The sequence below is a fragment of the Diceros bicornis genome, chromosome 3 (assembly GCF_020826845.1).
Source record: "Diceros bicornis minor isolate mBicDic1 chromosome 3, mDicBic1.mat.cur, whole genome shotgun sequence".
Classification (NCBI taxonomy): Eukaryota; Metazoa; Chordata; class Mammalia; order Perissodactyla; family Rhinocerotidae; genus Diceros; species Diceros bicornis.
In genome coordinates, this window is record NC_080742.1 from 34,794,296 (window position 1) to 34,810,101 (window position 15,806).

Consider the following 15,806-nt stretch of genomic DNA (forward strand, 5'->3'; position numbering starts at 1 on the left):
CTCAATTTCCCTCCCATGTTTAGTGGGGGGCAATAATATTTTATAGAAAAACTTCCAACTGATGTTCTGAGGCACCCTGACATCCCAAATGTAGGGGTGGAAAAATAAATTTCCCTTTACTTTCTAGGTTCTTGGCTGAGACCCTCCCCCCATAATAAAGACAAATTAACAGAAGGAAAAAAACAATTGTAATCGTGTGTAATTGGAACTAATTACGTACTTATGTTAATTAAATTAATCAAGTAAATTTAAATTGATTTGAATATTTAAATTAAAAATTAATTAAATTAATTAATTAATCATGGGAGCCCTCCTAACATATGAGACTCCAAGACTTAGATACCATCCTGAGCTAAGGAAAGGGAGAGTGTCTGGGGCTTCAAAGCGGGGACAGTAGTTCAGGCGAAGGTGAGAGGAGGAAATGTTTGGTAAACAGGTTGCCCTGCCCTGCAGAGAAGTCTGTCAGGTGAAAGAGATCTCTCTGGGAATAGCTCTCTTCTGGTCCAGACCCTCGCCTAATGTTAATTTCCCTTACAAAAGGGTAACTTATACTCTGTTTTCAGAGTTTCTGCTGTGTCTGCAGTTCCTCGAAAGAATCAGCTCAAAATAATCCTTATACCAAAGAGGCATGTTTTGGAGTGGCGTATTCTGCAACCCTTCACAAATGTGTTACAGAGATGCCAAGATATTGGTTAGAGCTCCTGGGCTTCTCACCTTTGGCTTCAGGCAGCCTCACCCGTTTATTCAGTATACTGAGCAACAATTACCATTTTGCATGTGGGTCCTGACCTGAAAAAGGTCATATGTAAAATGCCAGCATAGGGTCTGACTACAGGAGGCATTAAAAAGCCTGTTACTTACTGTTTTGTAAATGAGTATCTTCTTCTCAAAGGAAGATAATCAATATCTCATATTTATTGGGCATTTACCAGGCATCAGGCACTTTATGTATAGTATCTTATCTTATCTAAACCTCACAATGATTTTATGAGCTAAAACGTATTTTCTGCAAAGAGATAAACCTCACAGGAGTTTCTTAATTTGCCCAATATCTCATAGTCAGTGAATGGTTAACCCAGAGGTTTCCATGTCAGAGCCCGGTTCTTAACACGGAGTAATCTCATCTTACTTGAGGGTCCCCATATTCTGCAAAGTCTAGTACTACTGGCTGATGAGAGGCTGGTCTTTATACAAGTAGAAGAGTCTAAAGAGTGTGACTTGGGGTAGGTCAGAGACCCACAAGGGCTTCATTTCTATTGTCAAATACAGTGCAAATACCTACAAGAAGTAACGCTGTGCTGTAGATACTATTAGTAAATATCTTTGGTATGAGGTAATTTTTCATATTCTTTGGAGAAGAAGCTTAAGTAATGTCAGCTCTGGGACCTCAATAAGGGAAGCAGGTTGGTGCTTTTTGTTGCCTCACAGCAACAGAAACAAGCAGAAGGTGAAAGACAGAACTCAGAAATAGGAGGTCTAGTGCTACTTCACTGTTTTTCTTGTACAGATGGAATTCACTTTCTAGATAGAATGGGACCAGGGAGATGTGGGAACTCCATAAATATTTAGTCAAAGCAGTTACCATTTCTTTCCATCCCTTTCAACAATCCTCAGTGTCTGATGCAGACTAGCTGGCAGTTTTCTAAGAAATGACACAGAATATTCTAGCTAGGTTAATAGACAATATACCAAAAGGGGACAAGGAGCCTTGCATAGCCTTAAAGTGATAATAGCTAAATAAAATATAATCATCAACTTAACAATGAAGACTTTTTTGAATTACCACACAATGTGAGCAATTTCTGTATAATTAATGGTTGCTTTGGATATAGAATGATTAAGTCAGCAGGCCTCTGGTTTCCCTGTGGGTAACATATTGCCATGGCAGATGTTTCACTAGTGTAGAGGAGGAAGAAATACTCCTCTACTCTCTAGGTGCTTCTGGCTGGTCTGAGAATTAAATTGACATGAGTAGAATAACAGGAGAAAATCAAAGTTTAATAACATGTGTATGTGGGAGATCAAAATTGGCCACCTCAAAATATGTCTCTTTACCTTGATTATTTTCTCTGAAAGACATTTGACCTTCCCCTCCCAAACTGCCTAAAGAATTTAACATAGAAGACCTGTTCCAGGAAGGAGCCACTACCATATGATAGCTGTAATATAATGTAAAATAGATGCTATAAGAAAGGCACCAACAAGCCCATCTTATCAAAAATTCTGTCTCTCCAGCCACATTCTCTATGGGTGGCCCTGTAAAGAGTTGTTTGGCAAACATTTGCATTTCCATCTCCATGTGAATTGTCTTCTTCCCCTCTGAAAACCCAAACCACTCCCCCAACACCCTCCTTATCTTGAGCTGAAAAATATTTAAGTGAGCAACTTAGTCAAATGGCGAGCTGCTCAGTTTCTATTCTCTGAGTTTCTCTCATGTATACATGTTATAAAGCTTTGTTTGATTTTCTCCTGCTATTTAGTCTCCTGTCAATTTACTTTGTAGTCCAACCAGAAAAGACCCAGAGTGGGTAGAGGATAGTCTTCCTCCCCTTCAATACATGAGAGAAACTCAGGAAAACTGAGTTGCTCACCAAAATGGCTGAAGCCACCAACGTACATACCATCTTCAGCTAAGGACAAAGGAGGATATTAGGGATAGTGGTTTGGGAGTTCAAGGGGAAGGAAGGCAATTCAATGGAAATGGAAAAGCAAATGTTTGGCAAACAAATGTTTGCTGGGCAATCGATAGGCAATGGGACCCAAGAGAGAACTTTGATAAAAATGGGCCTTGCTAGGTTCCTCCCTGTCTACCACACCTAGTTCATGTTATACTATAGTTATCTTTTTGTATTATTTCCTTCCTGGAATAGGCCTTTTATCTTAAGTTCTTTTAGGCAGTTCGGGGGAAGGTCAAAGTTTCTTTCTGAGTCTTTTGTTCTTAAAATAATCAAGCCAAAGGGATACATTTTGGGGTGGCAAATTCTGGTCCCCCACCCTAGCTTTCAGTGGGTTGATTTCCTTTCCTTTACAGTGCGTTCAATGCTATGCACTTTAAAACAACAAATGCTCATTGAGTACCTACCATGTCCAAGGCAATCTGGTAGGCCTTAGAAGAGAAAGACAAATAAGTTTCAACAGTTTCTCTCAAGAAGACAATAAAGGGGCCGGCCCGGTGGTATAGCGGTTAAGTGTGCACGCTCCGCTGCAGCAGACCGGGGTTCGGATCCCGGGTGCCCACTGACGCACCACTTGTCAAGCCATGCTGCAGCAGTGTCCCATAGAAAGTGGAGGAATATGGGCACGGATGTTAGCCCAGGGCCAGTCTTCCTCAGCAAAAAGAGGAGGATTGGCAGATGTTAGCACAGGGCTAATCTTCCTCACAAAAAAACAAAAAAGAAGAAGAAGACAATGAAGAGGAACAATATGTGTGCATATATTATGATAATCTATGATAGAATAAATGAGTGAGCACATCCAGCCCAGGCAGAAAAGATTTGTCTTGCATTTGAGGTGACACTGGAAGGTAGGCAAGATTCAAAAGACTGAGACAGGGGAAGGAATTTCCAAGAAAGGAGAACAGTGCCTATCAAGATATGAGACAACAAATCTTGTAGTGTTTTCAGGGAAGAATGAGTAATGTGGTTGACCAGAATTTAAGAGATTAGGTTCTGGTAGGGCTAGTCTGTGCTCTTCAATACGGTAGCCACTAGCCACATATGGCTACTGAGCACTTGAAATGTGGCCAGTCCAAATAGAAATTTGCTATAAATGTAAAATACACACCAGATATTGAACACTTAATTTTTTAAAATTTCATTAATATTTTTATATTGCTTATATGTTGAAATCATATTTTGGATTGTAGGGGAGGAAAGAATTTTTCTTTTTCCTCTACCCACTTCAGGTTCATTAGCTGGGGCCCTGCAAATTAGACTGACAGAAGACAGGTTAACAAGAGAAAAACAAACAGAATTTTATTAACACATGCCTTGCACACGCACACAGGAGTACTCAGTGATGGGTAACTCAAAGGAGTGGTTAGAATTTGGGTTTATGTAGCATCTTAACAAAGAACAATGAGTTTATAGACAAGTGAACAAGTGACAAGACAAAGGAAAGGGACTTCGAGCTTCTAGGGTGGCAAATTGTGGGAAGGTAAATACATGGGGAAACTAATGGAAGATAAGGGTTGTTTTATCCAGGTTTGTCTGTGTAGATTCTTCTGGTGCTGTCTCTGGGCTGATAAGAGTCTAGAGTTGTCTCCAGTGATTAAGAATCGCCCTGCCTTTCCTGGGAAATGAGGGAGGGCAGAGTTTTTCTTGTGTCTGCTTTATCTCAATCGCCTTCAGCCAAAATAATCCTTGTGCCAGAGTGGCGTACTCTGAACCTCTTCAGGATATATTGAATTAAATAAAATATATTATTAAAATTAACTCCATCTAGATTCCTCAAAAAATTAAAAACAGAAATACTATATGACCCAGTTATCCCACTACTGGGTATTTATCCAAAGAACTTGACATCAACTACCCAAAGAAGCTTATACACCCCTATGTTCATTGTAACATTATTCACTATAGCCAAGATGTGGAAGCAACTCAAGTGTCCATCAACAGATGATTGGATAAAGAAGATGTGGTATACATATACAATGGAATACTAATCAGCCATAAAAAAGACAAAATTGTCCCATTTGCAACAAATGGATGGACCTGGAGGGTATTATGTTAAGCAAAATAAGCCAGACAGAGAAAGACAAACACCACATGATTTCACTCATATGTGGAAGATAACTAACACATGGACAGAGAGAACAGTTTGGTGATTACCAGAGGGGTAGGGGGTTGGGGGGTAGGCACAAGGGGTGAAGGGGTGCATTTATGTGGTGACTGACAAATAATAATGTACAACTGAAATTTCACAATGTTATAAACTATTAAGACCTCAACAAAAAAAATTAAAAACTCCATCTATTTCCTTTTACTTTTTTAATGTGACTACTAGAAAATTTTAAGTCACATATGTGGCTAATATTTTTCTATAGGATAGTGCTGGGCCAAATTATGGAACACCTTGAATATCAGACAAAGTATTTGAAAGGTGCTTCTCCCTCAGCATTGGATTTTGGCAATGTGAGGTGGATATGACACCATCAACGAGGTAGGGCACAAGCTGCTATTGTGACGATGACACGTAGCAAATAGGACTAAGAGTTGGCAAAGGGCTGGAAAATAGCCGCTCTGTTTGCTCTGTTGCAGTAGGTGGTTTGGGGTTTTATTCGCAATAGGAATAGATGACAAAGGTGCTGATGATGGTGCTGCTGTAGTAAGTAAAAGGAAAGGCAATAACTCTCAAGAAAAACTAGAGGTAATACAGTACTGGATTTGCTCTGTTTTGACTTTATAGAAAATACTTTATCATTGAAATCTCTGTAGGAAAAACATCTGTTACTACTAGTCTAAATCTCTCTAGCCTGTAACTTCCATTTTCCCCTGGAAATGATAGTTTTTAATGGAATTGTTAAAAACTGAAGGTTGCTTAGGGACCCAATTACTGAGTTTTTTATACCATCTGAAATTTACTTTAAGTACTTCATCATAGATACTGTGATAGGTAGGTCTCTGTTTAAATTAGTTTTAATCTATACCCAAGGAGATGTTTGTTAATAGCTGGAGTAATCGTAAATCCACACTTGAAAAGTGGGTAGTACATGAAAGATGCTAGACTGTGGATGACATTTCTGCAAGAGCTTCAAAAATTGCTATCTGAATCTGCCCTTAATTTAATGGGATAATTTAAGAGGGTTTAATGGGATAGTATAATGGTGAAATGAAGGATGTGCCACCTGAGGAGCCTGGCAACGTAACGTCTTGGGAAAAACTCTAGATTTAGAATCGTGTCCTGTGTTTCTTCTCGTGATGGAGGAGTCTCTTGTCTAGTCCAATTAGAAAGTTAGCTGATCTTCAGTCAGCACGTTTTCTCATTTTGCCTGGGAATTAGCCTTTCAGGCAGAGTCCCTGTTGGGGTTCCTAGGTTGTCAGGGAGCTAGAATTTCACTGAGCTTGCAGAGCAGCAAGTATGAGTGTTTGGGATTCAGTTTGTAATAGATATTTGCACACTGTCTTGGTCTGAGATTTGTCTTCACGGGAGGTTATGGGAAGCCCTGTAGCTCAGTGACCATACATCCTGGTTGGCCGGGGAGAGTCCCAGTTTACACTTACTGTCCAGCCATGATTATTAATAACACTATCTTTCACTCTTAAAAGTGTCTGAGTTTGAATGCTAAATTATATGGTTACTCTGTTTGGGGTGTTTTTAAAATATGTCCACAGATTCTTTGCTTTTCCTCCCTTCAAGAGGTAGAAACTAATTCTCCACCCCTTGACAGTGGGCTGGGGTAGTGGCTGGCTTCTAAAGACTAGAACAAGGCAGAAGTGAGGGTGCGTGACTTTGGCATAGGTGATAAAGGCACTTACTCCTTGCCCTCCTTTGGATCACTCACTCTGAGGGGAGCTAGCTACCATGGTTGAACATTTTGTCAACAAAGATTCTGAGATTCAGGTAAGGCAGCTTGCCTAAACTCCCATAGCCAGGTTGTAGTGGGGCCAGCTCTCAACGTGTGTCTGACTCCAAACCCACACTCTTAAAAGAATAAACGTACACTCTACTGCCTTGCAAAAAAGAATCCAGAAAAATAATATAACAGAAATTTTGGCAAAAGATCATAAGCAAATGCAGAGACTTTGTCTGAAAGAGATAGCAAACCTAAGATTTTATATGCTATTTTTAAACCATATTATTTTTCAGAATATATAATATATTCACATGGTTCAAAAGACATGAAATGTATTTCAGTGAAATATCTCTCACTTACTTCTGCTCCCAGCCACCTAGTGCCCCTTCCTGATGACAACCAACATTACTAGTTTCTTGCATATCTTTCCAGAAGTATCGTATGCTTGTGCAAAACCATTTATACATATACTCTCACCACCACTATTTTTTTTTTTTACACAAATGATAGCATAGAATAGACACTGTTTGGCACCTTACTTTTTTACCTCACAATGAATTGTGGATATCATTAAGTATCAGTACATAAAAAGTATTGTTTTTATAGCTCCATTGTATTCCAGTGAATTGTGTAACATAATTTATTTAATGAATACCCCTTTGAAAATCATTTTAGTCATTTTCAACCCTTTCTTATTAAAAAAAAAAAGACTGTGATGAATAACCATGTCCACATGTCATTTCTACATGCGGGTTCTTAGCACCCTAGGCCACCCGACTGCCCTGACTTACTGAAGAGTCGATCCAAGAGCATTATGGACTCAACTATTCACTAGCTCAAAGTTAAAACTATGATGGGTACTGAAACTATCGATTTCCTTTTCTATTTTTCTGAGAGTTGGATGAGGGCAAAGAGCAGAACTTTTTTTTATTCTCAAATAAATTCATAGGTATTTATCGTCTAACCCACTTTATCAGATGAAATGACTTAAACTTGATAGGCTTATCAGTTTGGTATTCAACGCAGTTTCATTTGTCTGTGCACCAAGGATACAGTGGATGCTTTTTATATAAATACCTTTAAGTCTTTTCCTCAAACATCCTCCTTCTTCTCCATCCTCTACCTGCTCCCTTCCTCCTCCTCCTTTAGATGTGCGATCGTCCAGGCCTGAAAGCTGGGATTCATCCCTGCTTCCTCCTTCTTTCTCACCCCTATATTGTAGTGCAATAGTCAGAAGAGCCACAAGTGACCCCACATGTTCACTCTTGGTTGCCAGGACAATGGGCCAGCTGGAATGGGAGACTCCTTCCCAGTAGAAGAGGTTGCACTCACACCGGCTGTTCAACGGGCTAGTTCCCTCCTCCTACTCCTCCCTCCAACTTCATGCAACTCCCCATGGGCCCGAGGTTTCCACACCCTGGACAATGGGCATTCGCAGGGAAGTTCCGTAAACAGCAGCCTTCCATAGTGTATCTTCCCCTCCCCCCACAACAGGCTGCTTTCTCACATCTACCCTATAAAAGGGAAGGGTACGTATGGAATTCAGGAGCCGCTACCCCAAAATATGGCACCTTGGCATATTGAATATTTTAAGCTGAATGAGTTTGAGAAAATGGCAGAAGCAGGAAGGTCACTCTGACCCCTTCCCCTCCAGCCCCTTCTCCCCTGAAACCCGTCATGAAACACTCCTATGAAAGGTGCCCTTCCTATACCTGGAGGAAAAGAGTATCCTTAAGTCTGAAGACCAAGGGACATTCAGAAGAATCCTAAAAAACAGGTCTTGTTAAATTTCCCCCAGTTTACTACAATTACCTCCTACTCCTCAATTTATCACATTTCTATACAACTACTCACTCTTCATCAAACCGAGCATAAAAATACTCAGGTCTAACTGATTCTTAGGGTCTTCATTTTCTTATGATGTCTCCATGTCACATAAAACTTACATTAAGTAAATTTGTGTGCTTTTCTCCCATTAATCTTTGTCAGTTTAATTTTCAGATCCAGCCACGGACCCTAAGAGGGTTGAGGAAAACTTTTCCCTCTCCTACAGTATTAAGGGGGCAGTGTCCTCCATTGCAATGTAGATCCACACTGCATATCCAGCAGAGTGCCCTGCCCAGGACTCCTCTCTGTGAGATGATGGGAGAACTGAAGCCTCCTGCTCTCTCTTCCCTTGATGACCCAGCTCAGTAACTCTTCTTTTCTCCCAGTAAAGCCTCTCCCTTAACCCATGCTGTGTAGCATTGTGGAATTTGTCCTGAACCCTGACACGAGGTAACTGGTGACCACAAAGAGACCCATCTTGAATGACAGGTGACCAGTCAGTCTCCAAATCCTCCTAATCCTATAGTAGCTGGTTTATTGAATGAGCTGGGCTTGGTAAGTGTAGGCAGAGTGCAATGTTTTTCCTTCTCACCGGTCCCCCTCATACTTGCCCTGTGGTTCTTTTCTAGGCCAGCTTTGGATGAAATCTTGGCAAGTTCTGTCACCTTTCTGGTCACTGTCGCATAATAAAAAGTCCAGTCCAGCTGACCCAGCTGCGGGGCTGGAGGGACACAATGGAAGTCACTGTCACCTGAGTCAAAGCCACAGCCTCCAACCACCCTCCCACCTACTCTTCCACCCCCTGCAGTGGGAAAAGACTTTCAAACAGCTTCACACCTTCCAATAAAGAGTAGGAGATGAGCAACTGACCAAAGAGCAGCATGCTACCAAAATCCTGGGGATAATAGAAAGATACAAGGGTGAGAAGCACCTCCCTGTACTGGATAAAACCAAGCTCCATGGACCACATCATGTCAACATGAGTAATTAAACAGAATAATTCAAAGAGTATGGTTGAAAGTTCATCACGTCTTCTTCCTTCTGGTGAACACTCATGGTGAGTGTTGCCATGCTGATTTCTGAAATGTATGAAAGTGAGAAGGAAGAAGATGGACTCCTATATGTGGTATATACCTCTCAGGAGACATTCAGAATGAAAACGCCCATGTAAGGCTAGCAAAATGCATCTATTCTAGAATGTTTCAAACTCTTACCAAGGATAACAGGGATGTTACCATATGTGACTGATCAGTTCACCTAATCACAGGTCCTCTAAGCGGTAGTGTTCCCACCTAAGAGTTTCCAGAAGTTGCTTTGGTATTTCAAGCAGAAAAACTGAATGCCAAATGAGCACATTCAGCTTTAGAAAAATTTATGTTATCTAACCTAGGCTCTCTTGTTTTCAAATTTTAGAAGTTTAAAAATAAAATACTTTGCATTTTAAGTTGTCAGTAAAATAGACCTTGGAGTTACTTTAATGTTCTTTTTTCCCCAATAAGAACTTGCAATTCAAGCAGTAACTTAAAGGTATCAGAGGGACATTGTCTTTAGGTTCACAGAACCTGCTGACTTTTTTATAGAAAGGTTTTTATTCATCTAGAGAAATCTCCATAAGAGGATCTTTAAACATAAGTTGCCACTTGTAACCCACAAAACTTATTTGCCATAGTAGTTGGCACCAAGCAAGATACATAGGGCTGTATAAAAAAATTTCTGACTCTGAATGGCTGTTCAAGATTTCCTGATTCCTTACAGGATGTGTACCAAAAGTTAACTTTCTTGCAGTGTTAGCAAGTTCTTATTTGGTTTGTTCTCTGGACGATTACACACAGAAAAAAATGCCGCTTAATAGGAACCTTGAAAAATTTATAATTTTGGTCTAGCTTCTAAAAAGTCCCCAGAGAAAAAAGGAGTAGCATTTCTCCCATTTTGAGATTTTTCTCTAAGAACTCAGAGTAGTGCCTGATTTTTAAATAAACAAACAGTTGTATTAGGTTCATTAGTGGTAGAAACTAGATCACAAAAACTAGAAGCATTACAATTCAGATGCACTCCCTTCTACTTTGTTGTTTAAAGCTGTACATAATTCATGTTATATGTTAAGTGAGTGACTAAAATATGTTATTAAAATTTTCTCACTTTTTTAATAGTCCTTCAGCTATCACCGTTAGATGAAACAACTGTCTAAATTCCCCCAATTTAAGTGCATGTCAGTTGTGAAGTAAATGTTGCAAAATGAGACACATGCTCTTTACAAATGTTGACGTCAAGAGTTAAACGTCTTCTAGGTTCAATATGGAATAAATAACTTAATGCTTCCTGCTACTTGCATGGGGTTTACTCTCAACTATTTTCATGGGGGTATCACAGAAAATTCACAGTAATGTCACGTTAGACTGTAGATGTAGCAGGTCAAAACTCATCCTTGTGTATTTAGGTGTGTGTAGAATACCTGTATCTGTGAAAGTTATTTACTGTTGTGGGAGATCAGAATTGGCCACCCCAAAATGTGTCTCTGGCGTGAGGATTATTTTGGGCTGGTTACTTCTAAAAACTGTAGACATAGGAAAAGCTCTGAAAACCAAGTAAAAGTAGAAGTTATCCTCTGTAAGAGACATTTACATTTGTAAGGGAAATCTCCATTTGTAAAGATATCTCCCGCTCTGTACCATGAAGGGGGAGGGGGTGACCTTATCTCTAGAAACTCTTATCAGTGCGGAAGGTGAGGACTTAAATCTGCATAATAACCTTACTCTGGTTTACTGCTTTTCTGACTCTCCCCACCCCGAACATCCTCCTTTGTCTTTAGCTGAAGATGGTATTTAAGATAAGAGCCTCTGCCATTTGGGGCAGTTACTCAGTTTTCCTGGGTCTCTCCCATGTGTACATGTTATAAAGCTTTGTTTGATTTTCTCCTGTTATTCTGTCTCATGTCAATTTAATTCGTAGCCCAGCCAGATGGACCCAGTGGGTAAAGGAATTCTCTTTCTCCCCAAGACTGTAATGGAGGGGAAAAGGCAATATCCCTGTGTATGGGCATTCGATTGATCATAAAGGGATCCCCAACTTCCTGTCACTTACTCTTCCCATTTCATGCATCTGTCCACAGGGCTAACATGAAATATGTATATTTTTTTATGTTATGTAAGTTCTTAACCAGCCACTCTTATTTAGATTGTATACATCATTATATTTTACATTCTTATACCTACTACGTGATCAATAAGATTCCTATAAGAAATACTGTTTTAAAAAAATGCCATGCTGAGGAGAGTGACCTATATCCCACATAAGTGGGTGGCCACTTTATTTATAGGATCTTTAAAACAAGCACATTTTTAATAAACTAAGGTGAATAAAGTCACAACTAAAAACTGTCCAAAAAAAAAAAAAATACAGTCCAGGGTAACAGTTAAACTCAAAAGTCCCTTCCAATTGACAACTTTTCCCCTTGCCTGGGTCAGGCCCACTTCAGGCTGAGAAATGTGGGGAGGATAATTTAGTTTTAGGATTCCTCTTTGGTGTTCTACCTCCTTCCCACCATTTGGATGCTGTTTTGGGCCACTCCTGGGATAGAGCACCAGAAGATTGGCAACTAGAGGGAATAGACACAAAATATTTAAGTTGAAAGGTGCAGCTGTAATCTTTATCTGTGTCCCCGGGACATGATGAAAGCCAGAGCTAATGCGGTCTAATTGGCACTCCTGTGAGTTCTTAAGAGACCCTCTATTGCTGATGAGTCTCTCACCTGACAGTTTTTGGAGGCAAGTGACACTTTTTCCAGGTGTCTGCTTGGGAGCTCCCACTCAGCTCCAGGTTCCCAGAGAGGTTCATTCAATTGTTGGAATCATTCCCCAGTCCACGGCCTCCCACCAGGTTGCCTCTTTGGGTGGGAGTTCCACTCAGAATGACCCCAGCCATCTGCCTCCCTGAAGTTGCCAGCCCACAGGACACCCTGAGTCATTCTTGCCCTGCCAAACTGTAAAAGTACAGGTGGTTCCTCAGCAACCATCTCTCCTCCGGCTGCTGCTCCCAGGCAGGGCCACTCCCACCGCAGGCTCCTGGTTTTGGTTTCCCAGCAGGAAGCAAATGATGGTTCCAACGACTCTCAAACGTCAAGGCAACAAGTTCAAGCTCTCCAAAAGTGGTTTTCTCTAAGCTTCTCTCGTTAGCTTAAAATGAGTTGGAAACAGCCTCCTCTGCAACCCTGTTTTGAGGAATACGGCAACACCTCTCTGCAAAGAAGTCCTCACAGGAAGCTCTTCAACCTCCCAAAGATTCTTCACCTTCTCTTTTATAGTCTAGAGGTGGGTGCTGGGCTAATGCTGGCAAAATCACGTCACAGCCTCTTCACATGCTCCAGGTAGGCGACCCTCTACCTTGGAATGAGGGAGTACTTGGCACTTACTGTTCTGTCTTCGAAACTTGGGGCCTCTGCTGAAGTTTCAAGACAAAAAGAGGAGGGGCCAGCCTGGCGGTGTAGTGGTTAAGTTCATGTGCTCCCTTTTGGTGGCCTGGGGATCACAGGCTAGGATCCCAGGCGTGGACCTATGCACCGCTCATCAAGCCATGCTGTGGTAGTGTTCCACATACAAAATAGAGGGAGATGGGCACAAATGTTAGCTCAGGGCCAATCTTCCTCAGCAAAAAGAGGGAGATTGGCAACACATGTTAGCTTGGGGCCAATCTTCCTCAGCAAAAAAAAAAAAAAAAGACAAAAAGAGGAGTCAATTTTAACACCCTGTTGCACTTTATGTTCTTGATTCTTAGATGCTGTCTTTTGTAACATCATCTATGTTGTAAGAGTTTTTAAGTGACTTGGAGGAGAGAAGCAGCATTGTGCTCTGTGTATGATTGACAAGGAGATGCACTGCCATCTCGGGATATCAGAGTCTAAGAGGCAAGAGTCTGCTCTTAAATACAGAAAATACTTATTTCTTACCTCTCTCTACTTCTCTCCATCCTCACTGCCCCAACTTTGCTTTAGACCTCGTTGTCTCTTGCCTTGTGGGGGTTAATCTCTTTAATTAGTAATTTAAGTGACTGGATATTTATCCCTTCCTCTGTTCTCACCAAATAGTTTCTAATATATCACTGTTTTCATTTCCTGGGGCTGCTGAAACAAATGACCACAAACTTAGTGGCTTAAAACAACAAAAATTCATTGTCTCATGGTCCTGGAGGCCAGAAGTCCAAAATCAAGGTGTTGGCAGGTTTGGTTCCTTCTGGAGGCTCTAAGGAAGAAACCATCTCCCGTATCTCTCTCCTAGCTTCTGGGGACTCCAGCAATCTTTGGCATTTCTTGGCTTATAGACACATCATTTCAACCTCTGCCTCCATCTTCACATGGCTTCCTCCTCTATGTGTCTCTCTGTCTCAAATTTCCTTCTCTTTTCTCTTACAAGGGCACGAGTCATTCGATTTGGGCCCATCCTAAATTCAAAACAATCTCTTGAGATCCTTAATTACATCTGCAAAGACCCTATTTCCATATAAGGTCATATTCACAGAGACCAGGGGTTAGGACTTGGACATATCTTTTGGGGGGGATACCTTTCGGCCACTACCATCACAAAGGCTTCTCCCACACAGCTTCCTCCTCCTCTACTCAGCGCTCACCATCTGACCCTCAAACAGAAAGGCTGAGAACGCTTTCAAAAGATTCAGATACATGCTGACAAACTGAGTGTTTTTTTTCTTAGATAGACTAGGTAAATTAGAATGGGGACTGCTGAGCATGGAGTAGAGAAACCTCAGCCCTGGAGGGAGGATCATGAGGGAGCCGTGCAGAGGCAGACACAGGAGCGCCAACAGCCACCAGCAGGCAACTTTTCCCTGAGTAAGTAATCTATGTGGGCTGATACTCATCCATACCCTGGAAACCCTTCCCAGCACACACACACACAGACACACCACACCACACACAAACACACCACACATATACACACCATACATACACGTACATACACACATCGCACACAAACCACACTACACACACCCACACACACCATGCACATATACCACACACACACACACCGCATACACACATCACACACAAACCCACACACACCACACACATACACCACACATACACATCACACACACACCACACGTTCACACATACCAGAAAAATTCCTGTACAGTGACCCTGGATTAGAGGTAGGGCCCTGGGATACCTATGGTGTGGTGGTAAGAAGAAGAGATAGCGTGGTCCAATCGGCCAAGGTGAAATCCATACCCTGTGTGCCTTGACAACTGCCACAAAGCCATCTCCTCCCTCGTCTCCTGGCCTCCGATTCATTCCATACATTATCCTGCACTGATCTTCCTAAAAAATCAAATCTGACCTTAATGTCACTCTGGTTTAAACCCTTCAGTGGCTTCCTAGTGCCTTCAGAATGGAATCCTCCCAAGCTCTAGCCACACAGACTATGGTAGTTCCCCTAAATAGACTTCTTTTGCCACCGCACCCCTGCACACACTGCTTCTTCAGCCTGGGGTTTCCTTCACCTCTCACCCACGTCAAGCCCATATCTACTCATCTTGAGCAGCTTTGCCCTGCAGGTGTTGAGAGAGATGAACAAAATGGGTGAGCAACAGAGCATGCCCAGACTGAACATCTGCCTGCAAGTTGGTCCGAGGTCTTGGCGTCAGGATGCGTAGACTGCCAGGCCAGATCGCCCCCATTCCGGGAAGCCCTCCCCACGTCTTGGGCTGGTTTTCTTGCAGCTGCCGTGTACACACATGTGCATGACATCCTGTGCACATTGCTACCAGCCCTGGTCACACTGTTCTGAAATTAACTGTCTCCTCCACTAGACTGTGGCTCCTGAGGGCAGTGATCCAGACTTATCTGTCATTGTGTTCGCAGTGCCTGTGACAGAGTCAGTGTTTCTTGTGGTTAGATGCCTGGAAAGGGAGAGACGACCTCCCAACCACTTCCTTCTTCTCCACCAAGTAGCAGTGGTGCCTGCATTTCCTGCAGGGACAGGACCAAGGAGAGTTGGAGATGATATCTGCGCTCTCAGTTCCCTGGACTCCCACAGTGGACAGTGACTCAGCATATGCACCCTCCTTGGCCTTGATCCAGCACCAGACACCATTGTCTAAACCCACAATGCTGGGTGACTGCTTCCCTTAAGATAATTATAATGCTTTTTTTTTCATTATAGAGATACTAATTGTTTATTATAGAAAATTAGGAAAATATAGAAAAGTCAGAACGACTACTCATGTCCCCACCACTGTTGAACATTATGGTGTATTTATCTCCGGATTTGGAAATGTAATTCTATTTTCGTTCGCTTAGGCTTGCCACTTTAGTGAGGATTGTAATACAGAGATGATACTGTATTTGTCATTTTGCATCTGACTTTTTTGATATAATGTCTTAATATAAACATTTTCCTACATTAATACAAACTCTTGCTAAACATCTAGTGGCTGATATTTAACTTTTTGTATC

At 41.6% G+C, this 15,806-nt stretch overlaps 1 pseudogene; it reads left to right on the plus strand.

Moving 5' to 3' along the window:
• Positions 1-6,522: 6,522 nt before the first annotated feature.
• LOC131422927 (microtubule-associated proteins 1A/1B light chain 3B-like) lies at positions 6,523-9,512 on the plus strand (annotated as a pseudogene).
• The last annotated feature ends 6,294 nt before the right edge of the window (positions 9,513-15,806 follow it).